This window comes from Rutidosis leptorrhynchoides, chromosome 8, assembly GCF_046630445.1.
Source record: "Rutidosis leptorrhynchoides isolate AG116_Rl617_1_P2 chromosome 8, CSIRO_AGI_Rlap_v1, whole genome shotgun sequence".
NCBI lineage: Eukaryota > Viridiplantae > Streptophyta > Magnoliopsida > Asterales > Asteraceae > Rutidosis > Rutidosis leptorrhynchoides.
Window position 1 is genome coordinate 64,935,555 of NC_092340.1, and position 16,946 is coordinate 64,952,500.

At 34.9% G+C, this 16,946-nt stretch overlaps 1 non-coding gene across 1 annotated transcript; it reads left to right on the forward strand.

The window, feature by feature from the left end:
• Positions 1-5,926: 5,926 nt before the first annotated feature.
• LOC139865362 (small nucleolar RNA R71) lies at positions 5,927-6,033 on the forward strand. Its single transcript, XR_011764887.1, has one exon. It is a non-coding gene; the product is annotated as a small nucleolar RNA R71 (small nucleolar RNA).
• Positions 6,034-16,946: the final 10,913 nt, after the last annotated feature.

Consider the following 16,946-nt stretch of genomic DNA (forward strand, 5'->3'; position numbering starts at 1 on the left):
AAGTCAACACATACTAGCAAATACACTCTCACAAAAATGTGGTTCACAAAATTCACAATTAGGCATCAACTTAGGACTCAAGCATGTTGCGTTCATAGGTCATGACCCTTAAACTTGCATTCTAATGATATTCATTACAATCATACCACAAGTTATCACAATTTAGTTCAAAATGACCATCATAATGCTACTACATTATAGCATTTCATACCATCAATCCACTTCAATAGGCTTAAACAAATGAAAATCAAGCATACATCTTTCATAAGATCATTACAATTCAAAGCATGCTAAAAATTCAAGAACATTCAATTTATGACCCGGCCAAATTAACATCTACATCATCAATAACAATTAAACACTTCACAAGCTTCATAAACAACACAAACAAACTCAATATCTTGAATTAATTACCCTAATTTCGGATTTCATCATTACAAACCCTAGAATCATGAACATACCCATCAAACATATAATTATTGCAAAATCAAGACATAATAGGTAATTAAACAACTAAGGCATGTTAATCTAAACAAGAATCATGCAAATCAAACACCCCACACTTATCTTTCACCAAATTATACATATAGACATACAAATTAAGTAATTAAGAAAGAAAAGTATGAAAAGAGATTAGCAATACCCTAGAAAACATGATTCAAGCTTGGATTTGAAGGAAGAATTCATGAATTTGAAGGAAGAAATTAGGGTTTTTGAGAGTTGGTTCGTTTATGGGATAAGAAATAAGAGAGAAGTGTGTTTTGTGGTTGAAAATTGGGTTAGAATGAATATATAACGCATTTTTTTTTCTGGGTCAGGCTTCTGGACGGCGTCCAGTAAAGAAGAGCTGGACGGCACCCAAAAATCAGGACGGCGTCCAGTAAAGAAAAGCTGGACGGCGTCCAAAAATCTGGACGGCGTCCAGTTACACTAAAATGTACTGACTTCTTTTTTAGAAAACCCTTTGAAATTGGACAGCGTCCAAGGATTTTTGGACGGCGTCCCACTGGTCTAGTGGCTCAAAAACTCATAAAAATTCCCATTTTCAACACACAAAAACTCATATCATCATCATAGATCATTTTGTACATTAAAAACAATCAAACCAATCATAAAACACTCAATTCACACTATTTACACCCGTGAACTTTCTTTAACGAGTCGTTCACCCAACTTGTCCCCATTTTAATTTAGGCTTTGTTCTCGAAGTTGAGGCTAACCTCGTCTTCAATTTCCAGGGGACCATCGACATAGTGGTTGACCCGGTGGCCATTCACTTTAAAAATATCACCCTTCCAGTTCACCACTTCAATTGTAACATAAAGGTACACCCTTTTAACAATAAATGGTCCCGACCATCGGGACTTAAGTTTTCCTGGTGATAACTTGAAACGGGCATTGTAAACAAGGACACGACCTCCTTCCATGAATTCCTTTGGACTTTTCAATCTCTTGTCGTGCCATTGTTTGGTCTTTTCCTTATAAATTAGAGAGTTGTCATAGGCTTCAAGCCTTAACTCGTCTAATTCATTCAACTGGGTCAAACGTAACCGACCCGCCTCTTGGTAATCCAAATTACATGCCCTTAGCGCCCAATGTGCTTTGCGTTCAATCTCCAACGGAAGATGGCATGCTTTTCCGTATACCATACGGAAAGGAGTGGTTCCAATAGGTGTTTTGTAGGCCGTGCAAAAGGCCCACAATGCATCGTTTAACTTAACTGACCACTCTTTTGGATTCGCACCAACGGTCTTTTCAAGTATGCATTTTAACGACCGATTGGTATTCTCTACTTGCCCACTTGTTTGGGGATGATAGGATGTTGAAATTTTATGGATCACTCCATATCTTTTCAACACCTTTTCTAATTGCTTATTGCAAAAGTGGGTCCCTCGGTCACTGATAAGGGCTTTTGGTGTGCCAAACTTTGAGAAAAGTTTCATCAAAAAGGTTACTACAACTCGGCCATCATTTGTTGGTAGAGGTTTTGCCTCCGCCCATTTTGAAACATAGTCTATGGCAAAAAGTATGTAGAGGTAAGAATGAGACTTTGGAAAGGGCCCCATAAAGTCAATTCCCCAAACATCGAACACCTCGCATACTTGGATGCTTTGTTGAGGCATTTCATCCCGTTTAGTGATTTGACCGGCCCGTTGGCACGCGTTACAAGCCTTACAAACAGTGTAGGCATCTTTGAATATTGTAGGCCAATAGAAACCAGCCTCATAAACTTTCCTCCCCGTGATTTGGGGACCAAAGTGCCCACATGTTGGACCAAGGTGACAATCAAGCAGAATTTCGGTGCATTCCTTCCCCGAAACACACCTGCGAATAACTCCATCCGCACATCGCCTAAATAGATAAGGGTCTTCCCAAAAATAGTATTTTAGGTCACTAAAGAATTTCTTTCTTTTCTGATGTGACCAACCGGTTTCTAGGTAACCCCCAACAATGTAATTGGCGAAGTCAACATACCATGGGTCTTCCACCTTCTCTACTCTCATGAGGTATTCACCGGGAAAATCATCTTTAATACTCGATTCATGGAGTACTTCAAGATTGGGATTTTCAAGTCTAGAAAAATGGTCAGCCGCGAGGTTCTCGGCACCTTTCTTGTCCTTAATCTCGATATCAAATTCTTGCAAAAGTAAGACCCATCTTAGCAATTGAGGTTTTGCATCCGGCTTAGAGAAAAGGTATTTCAATGCCGAATGATCGGTGAAGACAATTTTCTTCGATAGGACAAGATATGATCGGAATTTGTCAAAAGAAAAGACGATAGCAAGGAGATCCTTTTACGTGGTTGTGTAGTTCAATTGAGCTCCTTGTAAAGTCTTACTTGCATAATAAATGGTTTAAAAATGTTTCTCAACCCGTTGGCCCAACACTGAACCAACTGCAAAATCCGATGCATCGCACATTAGCTCGAATGGTAGTGACCAATTTGGAGCTATGATTATTGGTGCGTTGACAAGTTTTTGTTTTAAAACATTGAATGCCTTAGTGCATTCACTTGTGAAAACAAAGGGTGCATCTTTTTCGAGAAGTTTATTCAATGGCGTTGCAATTTTTGAAAAATCTTTAATAAATCGCCGGTAAAACCCGGCATGCCCAAGAAAACTTCTCACACCCTTCACATTTGAAGGAGGTGGAAGGTTGGCAATGACGTCAACCTTTGCTGGATCCACCTGAATACCAACACTTGAGATTTTGTGCCCCAAGACAATGCCTTCTTTAACCATAAAGTGGCATTTCTCCCAATTTAGCACTAAGTTTGATTTCTCACACCTAATTAGCATTTTCTCCAAATTTAGAAGGCATGAATCGAATGTGTCACCGAAGACTGAAAAGTCATCCATAAACACTTCCATGCATTCTTCAATCATATCGTGGAAAATGGCCATCATGCACCTTTGGAATATTGCGGGAGCATTACATAGACCAAAGGGCATTCGGCGGTATGAAAAGGTGCCATAGGGACACGTGAAGGTAGTCTTTTCTTGATCTTTGGGGGAGATGGGAATTTGAAAATACCCCGAAAAACCATCTAGGAAACAATAAAAGCTATTTCCTGCTAGTCTCTCTAACATTTGATCAATGAATGGTAGCGGAAAATGGTCTTTTCTCGTGGCATCGTTTAGCTTACAATAATCTATACAAACTCGCCACCCCGTGACAGTTCGTGTTATGATAAGCTCGTCTTTATCATTAGTGATAACAGTTATACCACCCTTTTTAGGAACACAATGGACTGGGCTTATCCACGGACTGTCTGAGATTGGCTAGATTAGACCTGCATCTAGCAATTTAATGATTTCCTTTTTGACAACATCTTACATATGAGGATTTAGTCTCCTTTGACGTTGCACCACTGGTTTGGAATTTTCTTCCATCAAGATCTTGTGCATGAAATAAGAAGGACTAATTCCTTTTATATCATGGATTTTCCATGCAATGGCAGGTTTGTGGGCATGTAGCAAGGAAACAAGACGTTCTTTTTCATGTTTAGAAAGAAGTGAGGAAATAATTACCGGAAGCTTCGAATCTTCCTGAAGGAAAGCGTACTCAAGATGATCAGGGAGCGGCTTAAGCTCCAAAATTGGAGGTTCCTCAATTGAGGATTTACTCCGATACTCGCTATCCTTGCTCAGTTGTTCTATCTCCTCCTCAATTGGTTCATACCCATTTTCCATCAAAGTGGCCATCACATCCATTTCTTCAACAGAAAATTCTTCATCTCCACTCGCCAAATCGTATACACCTATTTCATCCAATTCGGGAAATTCCTGCAAGAACTCATAATGCGAATCTATGCTTTGCATAAAATAACAAGTATCATCTGAAGATTCAGGATATTTTAATGACTTGTCAATTGCAAAGGTCACACTAGCTTCACCAATTCTAAGGGTCAACTGCTGGTCATAAACATCAATGACACATCTAGCAGTATTCAAAAATGGTCGACCCAAAATAATTGGTATTCTCTCATCAACTTCCATGTCTAAAACCACAAAGTCTGCCGCAAAATTAGATTTCCGGTCTTAACTAACAAATTCTCTATTATTCCTCGAGGGAATTTTATAGAGCGATCAGCTAGTTGAATAGCCATTCGTGTTGTCTTGAGTTCCCCAGGGGCTAATTTAAGGTAAATCGAATAAGGCATTAGATTGATACTAGCTCCCAAATTGGCCAATGCCCTCATACAGTCGAGGTCACCCATTAGACATGGAATAGTAAAACAACCTGGATCCTGAAGCTTTTCAGGAAGTGTGTTGGACACCAGCGTTGAACATCTAGCATTTAAAGTGACTGATGAAACGCTTTCCATCTTCTTGCGGTTAGTAAGTAAGTCTTTTAAGAACTTAGCATACTTGGGCATACCTGAAATCACATCATTAAAAGGCATATTTATGTTAATTTGTTTAAACATATCTAGAAATTTTAACCTTTCGGCTTCGAGCCTTTCTTGTTGTTGCTTTCTTGGGTATGGGAGGGGTGGTTGATATGGCTTCACTACGGGTTTCTCCCGTTCTTCTTTCTCAACCACTTGTTCCGGCTCCTTAACCGGTTCGTCATTTTTGTTCAACGGAACACTGAAATCAGAATCTTCGGGCATTTTTGGAGCTTCGTATGCTAGACCACTCCGTGTGGTGATAACATTGGCGTGTTCATTTCGGGGGTTCTTATTAGTATCCCCCGGTAAACTCCCTGGTTTTCTTTCGCTAAGTAAACTAGCTAAACCACTCATTTGCTTTTTCAGATTCTGAATTGCAGCTTGTTGGTTTTTAAATTGGTGTTCGTTCTTCTCGTTTGTTTGGCTTACATTGGTGACAAGCTGGGTCTGAGATGCAATTAACTTCTCCAACAAACTCTCCATATTTGACTTTTTCTCTTCTTGTTGGGGTTTTTGATAAAAACCCGGAGTTTATACCCACTACTTTACCCTTGTTGGTAATTGGAATTTTGACCTTGGGGGTTGTAGGGGTTGTTGAAGTTTCGGTTAAATTGGGCTCTTCCTTGAAATTGATTATTATTTCTTTGGCTTATGAAAGCCACTTCTTCTTTTTGAGCCATTGTTAAACCGGCATCACAATCTTTTCCTAAATGGAGACCACCACAGTATTCACAACCTACTTTCATACTATGAATTTCTTTGGTGATTTTGTCCATGTTTTGAGCAACACCGTCTATTTTCACACTTAGGGAACTAAGGTCATCATAAGCACCGGCGCTATGGACTTGAGCATTACGAGTAATTGGTCATTCTTGATGCCGCTCATGAGAATAATCGGCTTGCTTTTCGATTATCTCATAAGCCTCTTGCTCAATTTTGACCATGAGTGAACCTCCGGCCGCTTGATCAATGAAAATTCGGGTTGCAATATCACAACCCTTGTAAAAAATTTGAACTTGTTGGAAGGTATCCAGACCATGGTTTGGACAACCTCTTAGCATTTTGGAAAAACAATTCCATGCTTCATATAAGGTTTCCATCGGCTTTTGACAGAATTAGGAAATTTCTTGTTGGAGTCTCGCGTACTTAGAAGCTTGAAAATATTTCTTAAGAAATTTTTCCATCATACCATCCCAAGTTTCTATCGTAGCCTCGGCCAATGAATCTAACCAACTTCGTGCTTCCCCGTGGAGTTTCCATGGGAAAAGTCTTAAAAATATGGCCTGGTCAGTGTCTGGTTTAAGTTTGAAAAGAAGACATATCTCTTGAAAAAGACGAATATGTTCGTTTGCAACTTCATTCGGACCACCATTAAATTGACATCTGTTGTTAATCATTTGGAGAATAGGTCCTTTTATTTCAAATTTTTCCTCACCTATGGGCGGAGTAATGGCACTACCTTGTCCGGTTCGGGTTGCTTTCATCTTGGCCGCCATTGATTATCTTGGTACCACTTGCCTTGCCTCTCCTTCCATTTCAAAATTTGGAGGATGAACGGTTTCATCAAATTCAGAATATCTTGGCTTGGTTGTACTTGATTCTGAACCAAAAGTTACTTGCTTTGATGAAGATTCAAAAAGTTCAAGCACCTCTTTTGGGATCCTACCAAGCTTTCTATCAGGTTCTGTAAGCAGTGTAAGTAATAGAGAATCTGAACTTCGGGTATGTGGCATATGCAACCTAAAATCTGTCAATCACACAACTAACAAAACTATTAAATGCACCGATTCTATAGGTTTAAAAAAATCAAAGACTATTAATAATTTAAAATAATTAAGAAACTACTTAATCACAAATTAGTTAACAATTCTATTTTGACACAAAACTGTCCCCGGCAGCGGCGCCAAAAACTTGATGTGAAAAACGTGGTATATGAATTGTTGTATGAAATTATATGGAAAAATACTGATTAAAGATTGTTACACACTAACGGGCAGTGTACCCGATCGTGTAGTAGTATAAATAATGGTTTAGTTCCGTGTATCGTTCCAAGGACAGTTGTATTAGTCAAACTAGAATTAGAAACTATATTATGATTAACTAAGTAAATCAAACTTAAAGGTACAAGATATTATCTTTTTATGGCTATTTAACGATTTAGCCAAATCAGAGAAGATTAAAAGTAAAAACAATATTTTTGGTCTTTTAAGTTTATATAATGAAAACAAGTGCAAAGAAAGCAAATAAGATAGTTTGATTAAGATCAAAGATACGAAATGTTCATCTAGATATTTTACCCTCGGTATTGGATGTAAGTTATATAGTTAAGACCCGATTGAATGAATATGTGTGTAAGTTACCTAATAGATTTACCAAGAGTTCTCTTAGTAAACACGCAAACTCGATTACAAGATTAAAGGTTCCTTTTTTTCTATAGTTCTTGTGTTTGTAACCAAATAACTATGATATATATGTTAATCACCCAAATCGACTTGCCAAGAGTTCTCTTTAGCAAGTACTCAAACTAGAATTACTAAGTGGAGGGTTCCCTATCACCTAGACCTTTTCGTTTGTGACTAGTTGATTAGCTAGATCAAAGACTTGAATACCAATTGTCTTTGCGTTCGCTCTACACAATTCATCTCTATATCGTCTAATCGTTTTGATCTAATTTACCCCCTTGGTCCAGTTTAGTAAACAATCAATCTAAGACAAGTTGATTGTAAATCAATATGATACATCAACAAGAGTTCTCTTTATCAACAACATATCAATTAACTAGATACAAATAATTTGACATCAATAAGCATGGTTCTTTAATTCAAGCTTTAATCTATCACACATAATACATTCAATCAATAAGATTACATCCAATACCTCAGTTATTAATCTAGACAAACATTATAGAGTTTAGCCAACAATCATATTAACAAACAAAATAGCAATCAATTCATAAGTAGAATTCATTGTTAAGAACAAGAAATCAACCTAATAGAGAATGAATCTTGAATGGAGAAGGTTTGGTTTCTTGATTCTTGGATGTTAGATCACTTGCAAGAGCTTGGAGTTCTCCAATTTTGCTCCTAAAATCTTTTTCTAACTCCTCTGGTTCGTATCTGCTCGTATCCCTCTCAATTATTTTGTTTTAAAGCAGTTAAAGTTAGTCAAAAAGCAAAAATAGGCTGAAACCTACTTCTGGACGACGTCCAAGATACTGGACGGTGTCCAGTTGTAAAGGCCTGGACGGCGTCCAGATTTCTGGACGGCGTCCAGATTTCTGGACGGCGTCCAGTTTTGAAGGGCTGGACGCCGTCCAGATGTGCTGAATTTCACTGTTTCTTTTCTGTCTCGTTTTTTCATAATCTCCCTTCATTTGGACGGAGTCCCAATCATTTTGGACGGCGTCCAACATACCTGAAGCCTTGTTTTATCATTTTAGAGAGTTAATTTGACCATAACTTTTATCGGGATCAACTATGATGAAATCACAACTTATAGAATGGTCATAATTCACCAAAACTCTTTATAAACCACTTTCCGATACACTTTTCATACCTTGGTGTATTACTTGTAGAAACCGCCTTAACTATCCTTGATTCGAGAGTATTTCACACGATATTGCGAGATATATATATGATGTAATTGAGCAATATCATATACCTATTCTTACTTTTATACGCCCAAGTACCTTTCAAGGTAAACAGCTCACTTCTGAACCCACGAGCCCCTCGGAACTTTGATACGCTCCTTCTTATTCAAATACGGTACCATTGTTGGTCACTCCTCAAAATTTCGGGACGAAATTTTCTTTAACAGGTGGGTAATGTAACGACCCCGACTTTTTCGACTTGCTTTTGTGCTTTGTGCTTTCACAAAACTGCGTATATGTGCGTACTGAGCTAGTTTATGCTCTGGGATCTTATTGAATGATTAATTACTTTCATTAATATATTACAACGTGCTATTAAGTGTGTAATCACTTAACTTGATCCCCGAATGCTTTTACGACCTTTGGTGTCACTTGACGTTTGAAACGAGCTATATACTTGGTACACATTTAACTTTGGTTATAATCGGAATATTATGACTACGTAATACTAATTGTTATTTTATAATAATAATTACTTGGGTTTTTGGATGCTTAATTACGCTTAGTAATTTACTAGAACACACTAGTTAGTCTTGTTGGACCTTAGCCCACCCTATACTAGCTAGTGGACTATTTAATTAGCCCAATTATAATAAGTTAGTGACCCATAATAATGAAAGACAAATGCCCATTTATTAGAGGGAACATACTAGCATTTTTGTTAAGCATTTTCCTTAATGTTGCATGGGATCCTAACATAAGCACCTACTTTAGACAACCATTAATCAAAAAGCAAAAGTTTGTCCCCTTGTCTCCCACCTTATCCCACGGCCACCACACCCCTCCCATACCCTCACCTCCTATAAATACCAAGCTTAAACCATTCATTTCACACTTGATTTCATTTACAAATTACACACACTTACTCTCTAATTCTCTCTCTAGTCTTTCTCACTCTAAAAAGTGTAAGTTTTAAATTTTCTTTCTCTTCTTCTTCCCTTCATCTACACGACATCATCATCATCATTTATTGGATCTAGCTTTTAGCTTTTGATCTTGTTCAAGAACATGAAAGATTCAAGCTTTCTAGCTTGGAATCTTCATTTACTTGTTAGATCTAGCTTGAAATTTCTTTGTTTTGTTATAAAGATCAAAACTTGTGTTTATGATCTTCATGTATCTTAAAGATACAAGCTTTATGCTTCAAGATCTTCAAGAACACTAAAGATCCAATCTTTCTAGCTTAGGGTTTCATTATTATGTTAAAGATCTTAACTTTGTAGCTTATGGTCTCATTAATCTTGTAAAGATCCAAGCTTTATAGCTTAGGGTTTTCTTAATACTTGAGATCTAAGTTATTATTGTATATCTCACTTACTTGGAACCTTTTTGTGTTTGTTGTGATGATAAAGATCAAGTCTTCATCATCACATACGATGGAGATGCATAAACTTGTGTAAAAAGGACAAAGGTTGAAGCTTTATTGGATCTATGCAATAAAGAGGCAATCTTGATGTTCAAAACTTGTAGAATGATAGATTTTACTCTTAGTTGTGTATTGATGGTTGAACCTTGGTCAAAGTGATGCTAAAACATCAAAGAGTTGTACACTTGAAGCTTACAAGCATCAAGGATGAGAACCGTGATGAGCATCAAGCACCAAGAATCTCACTGGAGCACTTGTTTGTTGTTTTTTGGGATCTGATCAGACACCCGGGCTTCTAGAAAATTGATTTTCAGATAGTTCGTTTCGAGTAGATGACCTTCCGTTTAGGCCTCTACTTAATCCGATATACGGTTTAGGATTTATAGCATTCCGAAAGTCACTACACCTTTGTAACGTTGTGCTGAAATTTCTGACCTACTCGTACTTAAACCGTCGCCACGGTCAAAGAAAGATGAGTTAAGTTCTGAAAACTGGTCAGCTGTTAGAGGACTCACATACGGAGCCATGGCCAGTAACTACGCGTCTTTTCGATTTGTATAGAGGTCGTAACAGCTGTCCGAAGTCAGCCTTTTGTTTTGATCTCTATTCTTGTTAAACTTAACTTAGTGTTGATGAAAGATGATGATAATGATGATGTTGATGATGACCCTTAAACTTAATTTATTCAATTTTACACTTATTGGGACAACATACTGATCTAGTGACCTTTGACTTAGGTTGACGACCTTTCGGACCGACTTACTACCTGCATACGTTTCGTATCGACTTTTACTGTTTATTCACTGTGAGTTATAACATCCCTTTACTACTTTTTACTATTTTTGGGACTGAGAATACATGCACTTTTTACGTTTTACATACTTGACACGAGTACTTAAAATTTTACATATGTGTGGGTGATATAAAGGCACAAAGATTCCCCTTAGCTCGGTAACGTTTAATCATTGGTTTCATAACCGTGAACGCGAATCTTAGATATGGATCCATAGGGTTTGACAACCCCACTCGAGCTAGTCGCGCTAGCATTCAACGGGTGTTTAATATTTCAAGGACAAACGCACTCGCCAGGTGCACTTTTAGGGGGGGATATACATACGTTAAGTCTAGTTACCGGGTGCCCACGGTTAAGTATATACTTTATCATACTGTTTTGAAACGCTGTTTGAAGCACTGAAATCTCGTGGTCTACATTACGTTACTGATTACAAACAAACTATAGCTCACCAACATTCGTGTTGACTTTTTAAGCGTGTATTTCTCAGGTGCTTAGACGTTGTTACTTCCGCTGTTAGACTTGCTGTCTTGGTGTTATAGACTTGCTGTTACGGACCTGCTGTGTTAGATTTTCCGCTGCATTACTTAGAGATGTCTCAATCATGAAACTTTTATTTTGCATTCGTAACTTATGTTATTTTTAAACAATGGCTTTGTAACGACCTTTGGGTCACATACTTATGTTAACGCTTCTATTCATAGAAAACACGTTATCTTTTGTAAAACGCTATCTTTTTATGAATGTAAAACTGGTTTTCAAACAACATATAGTGTTTGAGTTTGTAATGATCCTGTTGTTGATGAACCGTACACGATGGTTTTGTATGGGGCGTCACATTAGTAGTTTATAACTACAATATGTAGGGGTGTGCATAATATTCGAATCCAAATCTGCAATCCGAAAATTATCCGAAAACCCGATCCGAAAAATCCGAAAATTCGGATATCTGGATTTTCGGATATCCGAAAATCGGATATCTGGATTTTTGGATCCGGATATCGGATCAAATTTTCAAAATTTTCGAATATTCGGATAATCCGATATCCGAAATAAAATACACTTATTATTAGTTTATTTATATTTATATTTATATTTATATTTATAGATTAGTAGCCCAATGAGTTATGAGTTATGGGCCATATAACTTTTAAGAGTAAAAAAATAAAAGATAACATATAAAAACAATCAATCGTTAAAAAGAGTAAAGTAGTGTACTGTGATTTATTAATACTTTTTTTTTTGCTGAAACTAACTTGCATTCATATTTGAATACGGTTTAATTTTTTTGCTGAAACTGACTTGCATTCATATTTAGATACGCTTTTTGTTTGGTTCATCCTCAAAAGATGGATGTGTATCATTTTTATTGTAACGATTATGATATACTAATTATAACTTGATTCAAGTTCTAGAACTATAATATGAACATAATATAGTTGAGATTTTGGCATTTTTATGATATGATTTCTTCATGAAAGTTGCTCTAATTTCATCACCTAACACTCGTGAACTAAATTAAGACCTGAAAATTCGAGAAACGATCCAACTTAAGTGTTGATCAAAATCTCATAAACTTTGGCTTTTCAATCTGCTGTTCATAGATGAATTTTAATACGATTTGATGCAACACAAAGCTTGAGGGAGTAATCAGGAACCTGAAACTTTAATCAATTCGATCTATGAATGCTTCATTTGTTCCAGAGACCAAAACGAGTTAAATGTTGCGGTTAGCGAAAAACTCGACCAGAAAATTGATGAATTCGAGCAAGTTGTATGGATGTGATGATCAATGAAGCTTTGATCTAGCTTAGTGAACTCTAAATCAGTCTCAGAAGGTGTTGTTTGATCATCATTTGTTAAGTTGGAGTTTTAAAGATGATAATGTTTACACACATCAACCTTGTTAACATCCGTTAACTCCAGGGACTGCACACGCAAATAACAGATCACTAATAGCCTACATTAGAATACTTTTTGAAAGTATGTGACGTACACTAGTATTTATTTTGAGTATCTAGCCTACCATAAAAAATAAATAAAAATATAATGCTATTTGATAGCCCTAACCGATATATATATATATATATATATATATATATATATATATATATATATATATATATATATATATATATATATATATATATATATATATATATATATATATATATATATATATATATATATATATATATATAGTGGTCGGATCAAGAGGGAAGTAACCAATCGGGGGGAAGCGGGGGGAAGCAAATTTTTTTTTTTCGTTTTTTGAAAAAACTTTGTTCACGAACATTATAGATGGGATGAAAATATGAACATTTAATAAAGACACTTTGTGATAAATGTTTTTATTTTGGAGAAAAAACGCTCGAAGAAGTAATATATAACAATTATCGTATTTTTCGAGCGTATGTTGAGGTTTTAGCTATTATGGTTTAGATATTAGGGTTTATAGGGTTTAGAAATTTAGGGTTTAGATTTAGGATTTAGATTGAGTTTTTAACACGAACGGTTTAGAGTTTATGGTTTAGGGTTTAGGGTTTGGTGTTTTGGATTTATGGAATAAACCCAAAACACCAAACCCTAAACCCTAAACCCTAAACTCTAAATCGGGCTAAATTTTACTTCACAAAACATGAAAAAAACGTTCACATTCTTCACGAACAATATTATCTTGAATGTTATTTTTGTCGATCGTTTTTCCGCCTAAATAATAACATTCATCACGAAGTGTCTTTTCTAAATGTTCATATTTTCGTGTGATCTTGATGCCGGAAAAAAAAAAACGAAAAAAAAAATTGCTTCCCCCCGATTGGTTAATTCCCCATTGATCCTGCCCCTATATATATATATATATATATATATATATATATATATATATATATATATATATATATATATATATATATATATATAACTAATCATTCATCAATATTCAGATGAATTAATTAATCATTCATCAATATAAAATAAATAATCATTCATCAATATTCAGATGAATAATAAATTAATCATTCATCACGATTATTATCATTCATCACGATTATTATCATTCATCATCGATTTTTTTTAACGATTTCTTTATATTTTTTTAAAATTTGCGTTGTTTTCAATCTGCATATTGAGAGACCCTAAAAAGATAATTTAAAAAAAAAAATTTTAAAATTTTGCTTATCGATTCTTAGCCGTTTTTAAGCTTAGTCATGGATCACGTCCCTATATATATATATATATATATATATATATATATATAATGCACGTGAACCAAAAAGAATGCTATGTGTACGCTTTCCTTTTTATGTGTACGCTTTCCTTTGAATGGATTTTTCAAGAATTTGCAATGTACTTTTTTCACCTATATCCTCAAGAGAGGTTTCGAAAAACCATATATTCTATAAATAAATAAAGAAGTTTTTTTAGTGATAATTCTCAAGATTGTTATTATCCAAAATTTGATCATACATTATTTGCTTGCACATATAAATTAAACACTCTACTCTATTAATTTCTCAGTCTTTCTAGTCAGGTGGGCGGTCTTTCGACCAGATCTCCCAAAAACCATATTTGCGGGTCTCCTCGCATGCGGCTCACGTCATTTGTGGTGGCTCAACCCAGCATTCATTCTAAAATCCTGTAGTGAAATTAAGAAACTCAACTTCGAAAGCAAATTCGCGTGTAAGCAGCGATGTCTGTCATACCGTTGTGCGCTTTTCAGATTTAATTATTATCCATCAACTTAACGTACTAATATTTTAAACGGTACATAAATATATTTTTTACATGCGACACCCTAAAGACCGCCATCATAAAAATTAACTCTTTATCTAAAGAGTGAAATTCATGAATAGTCAACTTTGTAGCTTTTACAAAGTAATCACAAATTTTTTAGTTTTTACAAAGTAACCACAAAGCCTATTTGTAGCTTTTACAAAGTAATCACAAATTTTTTAGTTTTTACAAAGTAACCACAAAGCCTATTATTATTATTATTATTATTATTATTATTATTATTATTATTATTATTATTATTATTATTATTATTTGAAATAAGATTGTTATAGTTATAGAAATTGAACCAAAGTTTGAATTTGATTATTACCTTGTATTAGAATGATAACCTACCGTAAGAAACAAAGATTTCTTGAGGTTGGATGATCACCTTACAAGATTGGAAGTGAGCTAGCAAACTTGAAAGTATTCTTGATTTTATGTAACTAGAACTTGTAGAATTTATGAAGAACACTTAGAACTTGAAGATAGAACTTGAGAGAGATCAATTAGATGAAGAAAATTGAAGAATGAAAGTGTTTGTAGGTGTTTTTGGTCGTTATTTTAAAACAAACCATAACCTTTATTTCATCAATAAAGGTTTAAAAATCTTTACGTAGATTATCAAATAATGATAATCTAAAATATCCTGTTTACACACGACCATTACATAATGGTTTACAATACAAATATGTTACAACAAAATAAGTTTCTTGAAAGCAGTTTTTACACAATATCATACAAGCATGGACTCCAAATCTCATCCTTATTTAAGTATGCGACAGCGGAAGCTCTTAATAATCACCTGAGAATAAACATGCTTAAAACGTCAACAAAAATGTTGGTGAGTTATAGGTTTAACCTATATATATCAAATCATAATAATAGACCACAAGATTTCATATTTCAATACACATCCCATACATAGAGATAAAAATCATTTATATGGTGAACACCTGGTAACCGACATTAACAAGATGCATATATAAGAATATCCCCATCATTCCGGGACACCCTTCGAATATGATATAAATTTCGAAGTACTAAAGCATCCGGTACTTTGGATGGGGTTTGTTAGGCCCAATAGATCTATCTTTAGGATTCGCGTCAATTAGGGTGTCTGTTCCCTAATTCTTAGATTACCAGACTTAATAAAAAGGGGCATATTCGATTTCGATAATTCAACCATAGAATGTAGTTTCACGTACTTGTGTCTATTTTGTAAATCATTTATAAAACCTGCATGTATTCTCATCCCAAAAATATTAGATTTTAAAAGTGGGACTATAAATCACTTTCACAGATTTTTACTTCGTCGGGAAGTAAGACTTGGCCACTGGTTGATTCACGAACCTATAATAATATATACATATATATCAAAGTATGTTCAAAATATATTTACAACACTTTTAATATATTTTGATGTTTTAAGTTTATTAAGTCAGCTGTCCTCGTTAGTAACCTACAACTAGTTGTCCATAGTTAGATGTACAGAAATAAATCGATAAATATTATCTTAAATCAATCCACGACCCAGTGTATACGTATCTCAGTATTGATCACAACTCAAACTATATATATTTTGGAATCAACCTCAACCCTGTATAGCTAACTCTAACATTCACATATAGAGTGTCTATGGTTGTTCCGAAATATATATAGATGTGTCGACATGATAGGTCGAAACATTGTATACGTGTCTATGGTATCTCAAGATTACATAATATATAATGCAAGTTGATTAAGTTATGGTTGGAATAGATTTGTTACCAATTTTCACGTAGCTAAAATGAGAAAAATTATCCAATCTTGTTTTACCCATAACTTCTTCATTTTAAATCCGTTTTGAGTGAATCAAATTGCTATGGTTTCATATTGAACTCTATTTTATAAATCTAAACAGAAAAAGTATAGGTTTATAGTCGGAAAAATAAGTTACAAGTCGTTTTTGTAAAGGTAGTCATTTCAGTCGAAAGAACGACGTCTAGATGACCATTTTAGAAAACATACTTCCACTTTGAGTTTAACCATAATTTTTGGATATAGTTTCATGTTCATAATAAAAATAATTTTCTCAGAATAACAACTTTTAAATCAAAGTTTATCATAGTTTTTAATTAACTAACCCAAAACAGCCCGCGGTGTTACTACGACGGCGTAAATCCGGTTTTACGGTGTTTTTCGTGTTTCCAGGTTTTAAATCATTAAGTTAGCATATCATATAGATATAGAACATGTGTTTAGTTGATTTTAAAAGTCAAGTTAGAAGGATTAACTTTTGTTTGCGAAACAAGTTTAGAATTAACTAAACTATGTTCTAGTGATTACAAGTTTAAACCTTCGAATAAAATAGCTTTATATGTATGAATCGAATGATGTTATGAACATCATTACAACCTTAAGTTCCTTGGATAAACCTACTAGAAAAGAGAAAAATGGATCTAGCTTCAACGGATCCTTGGATGGCTCGAAG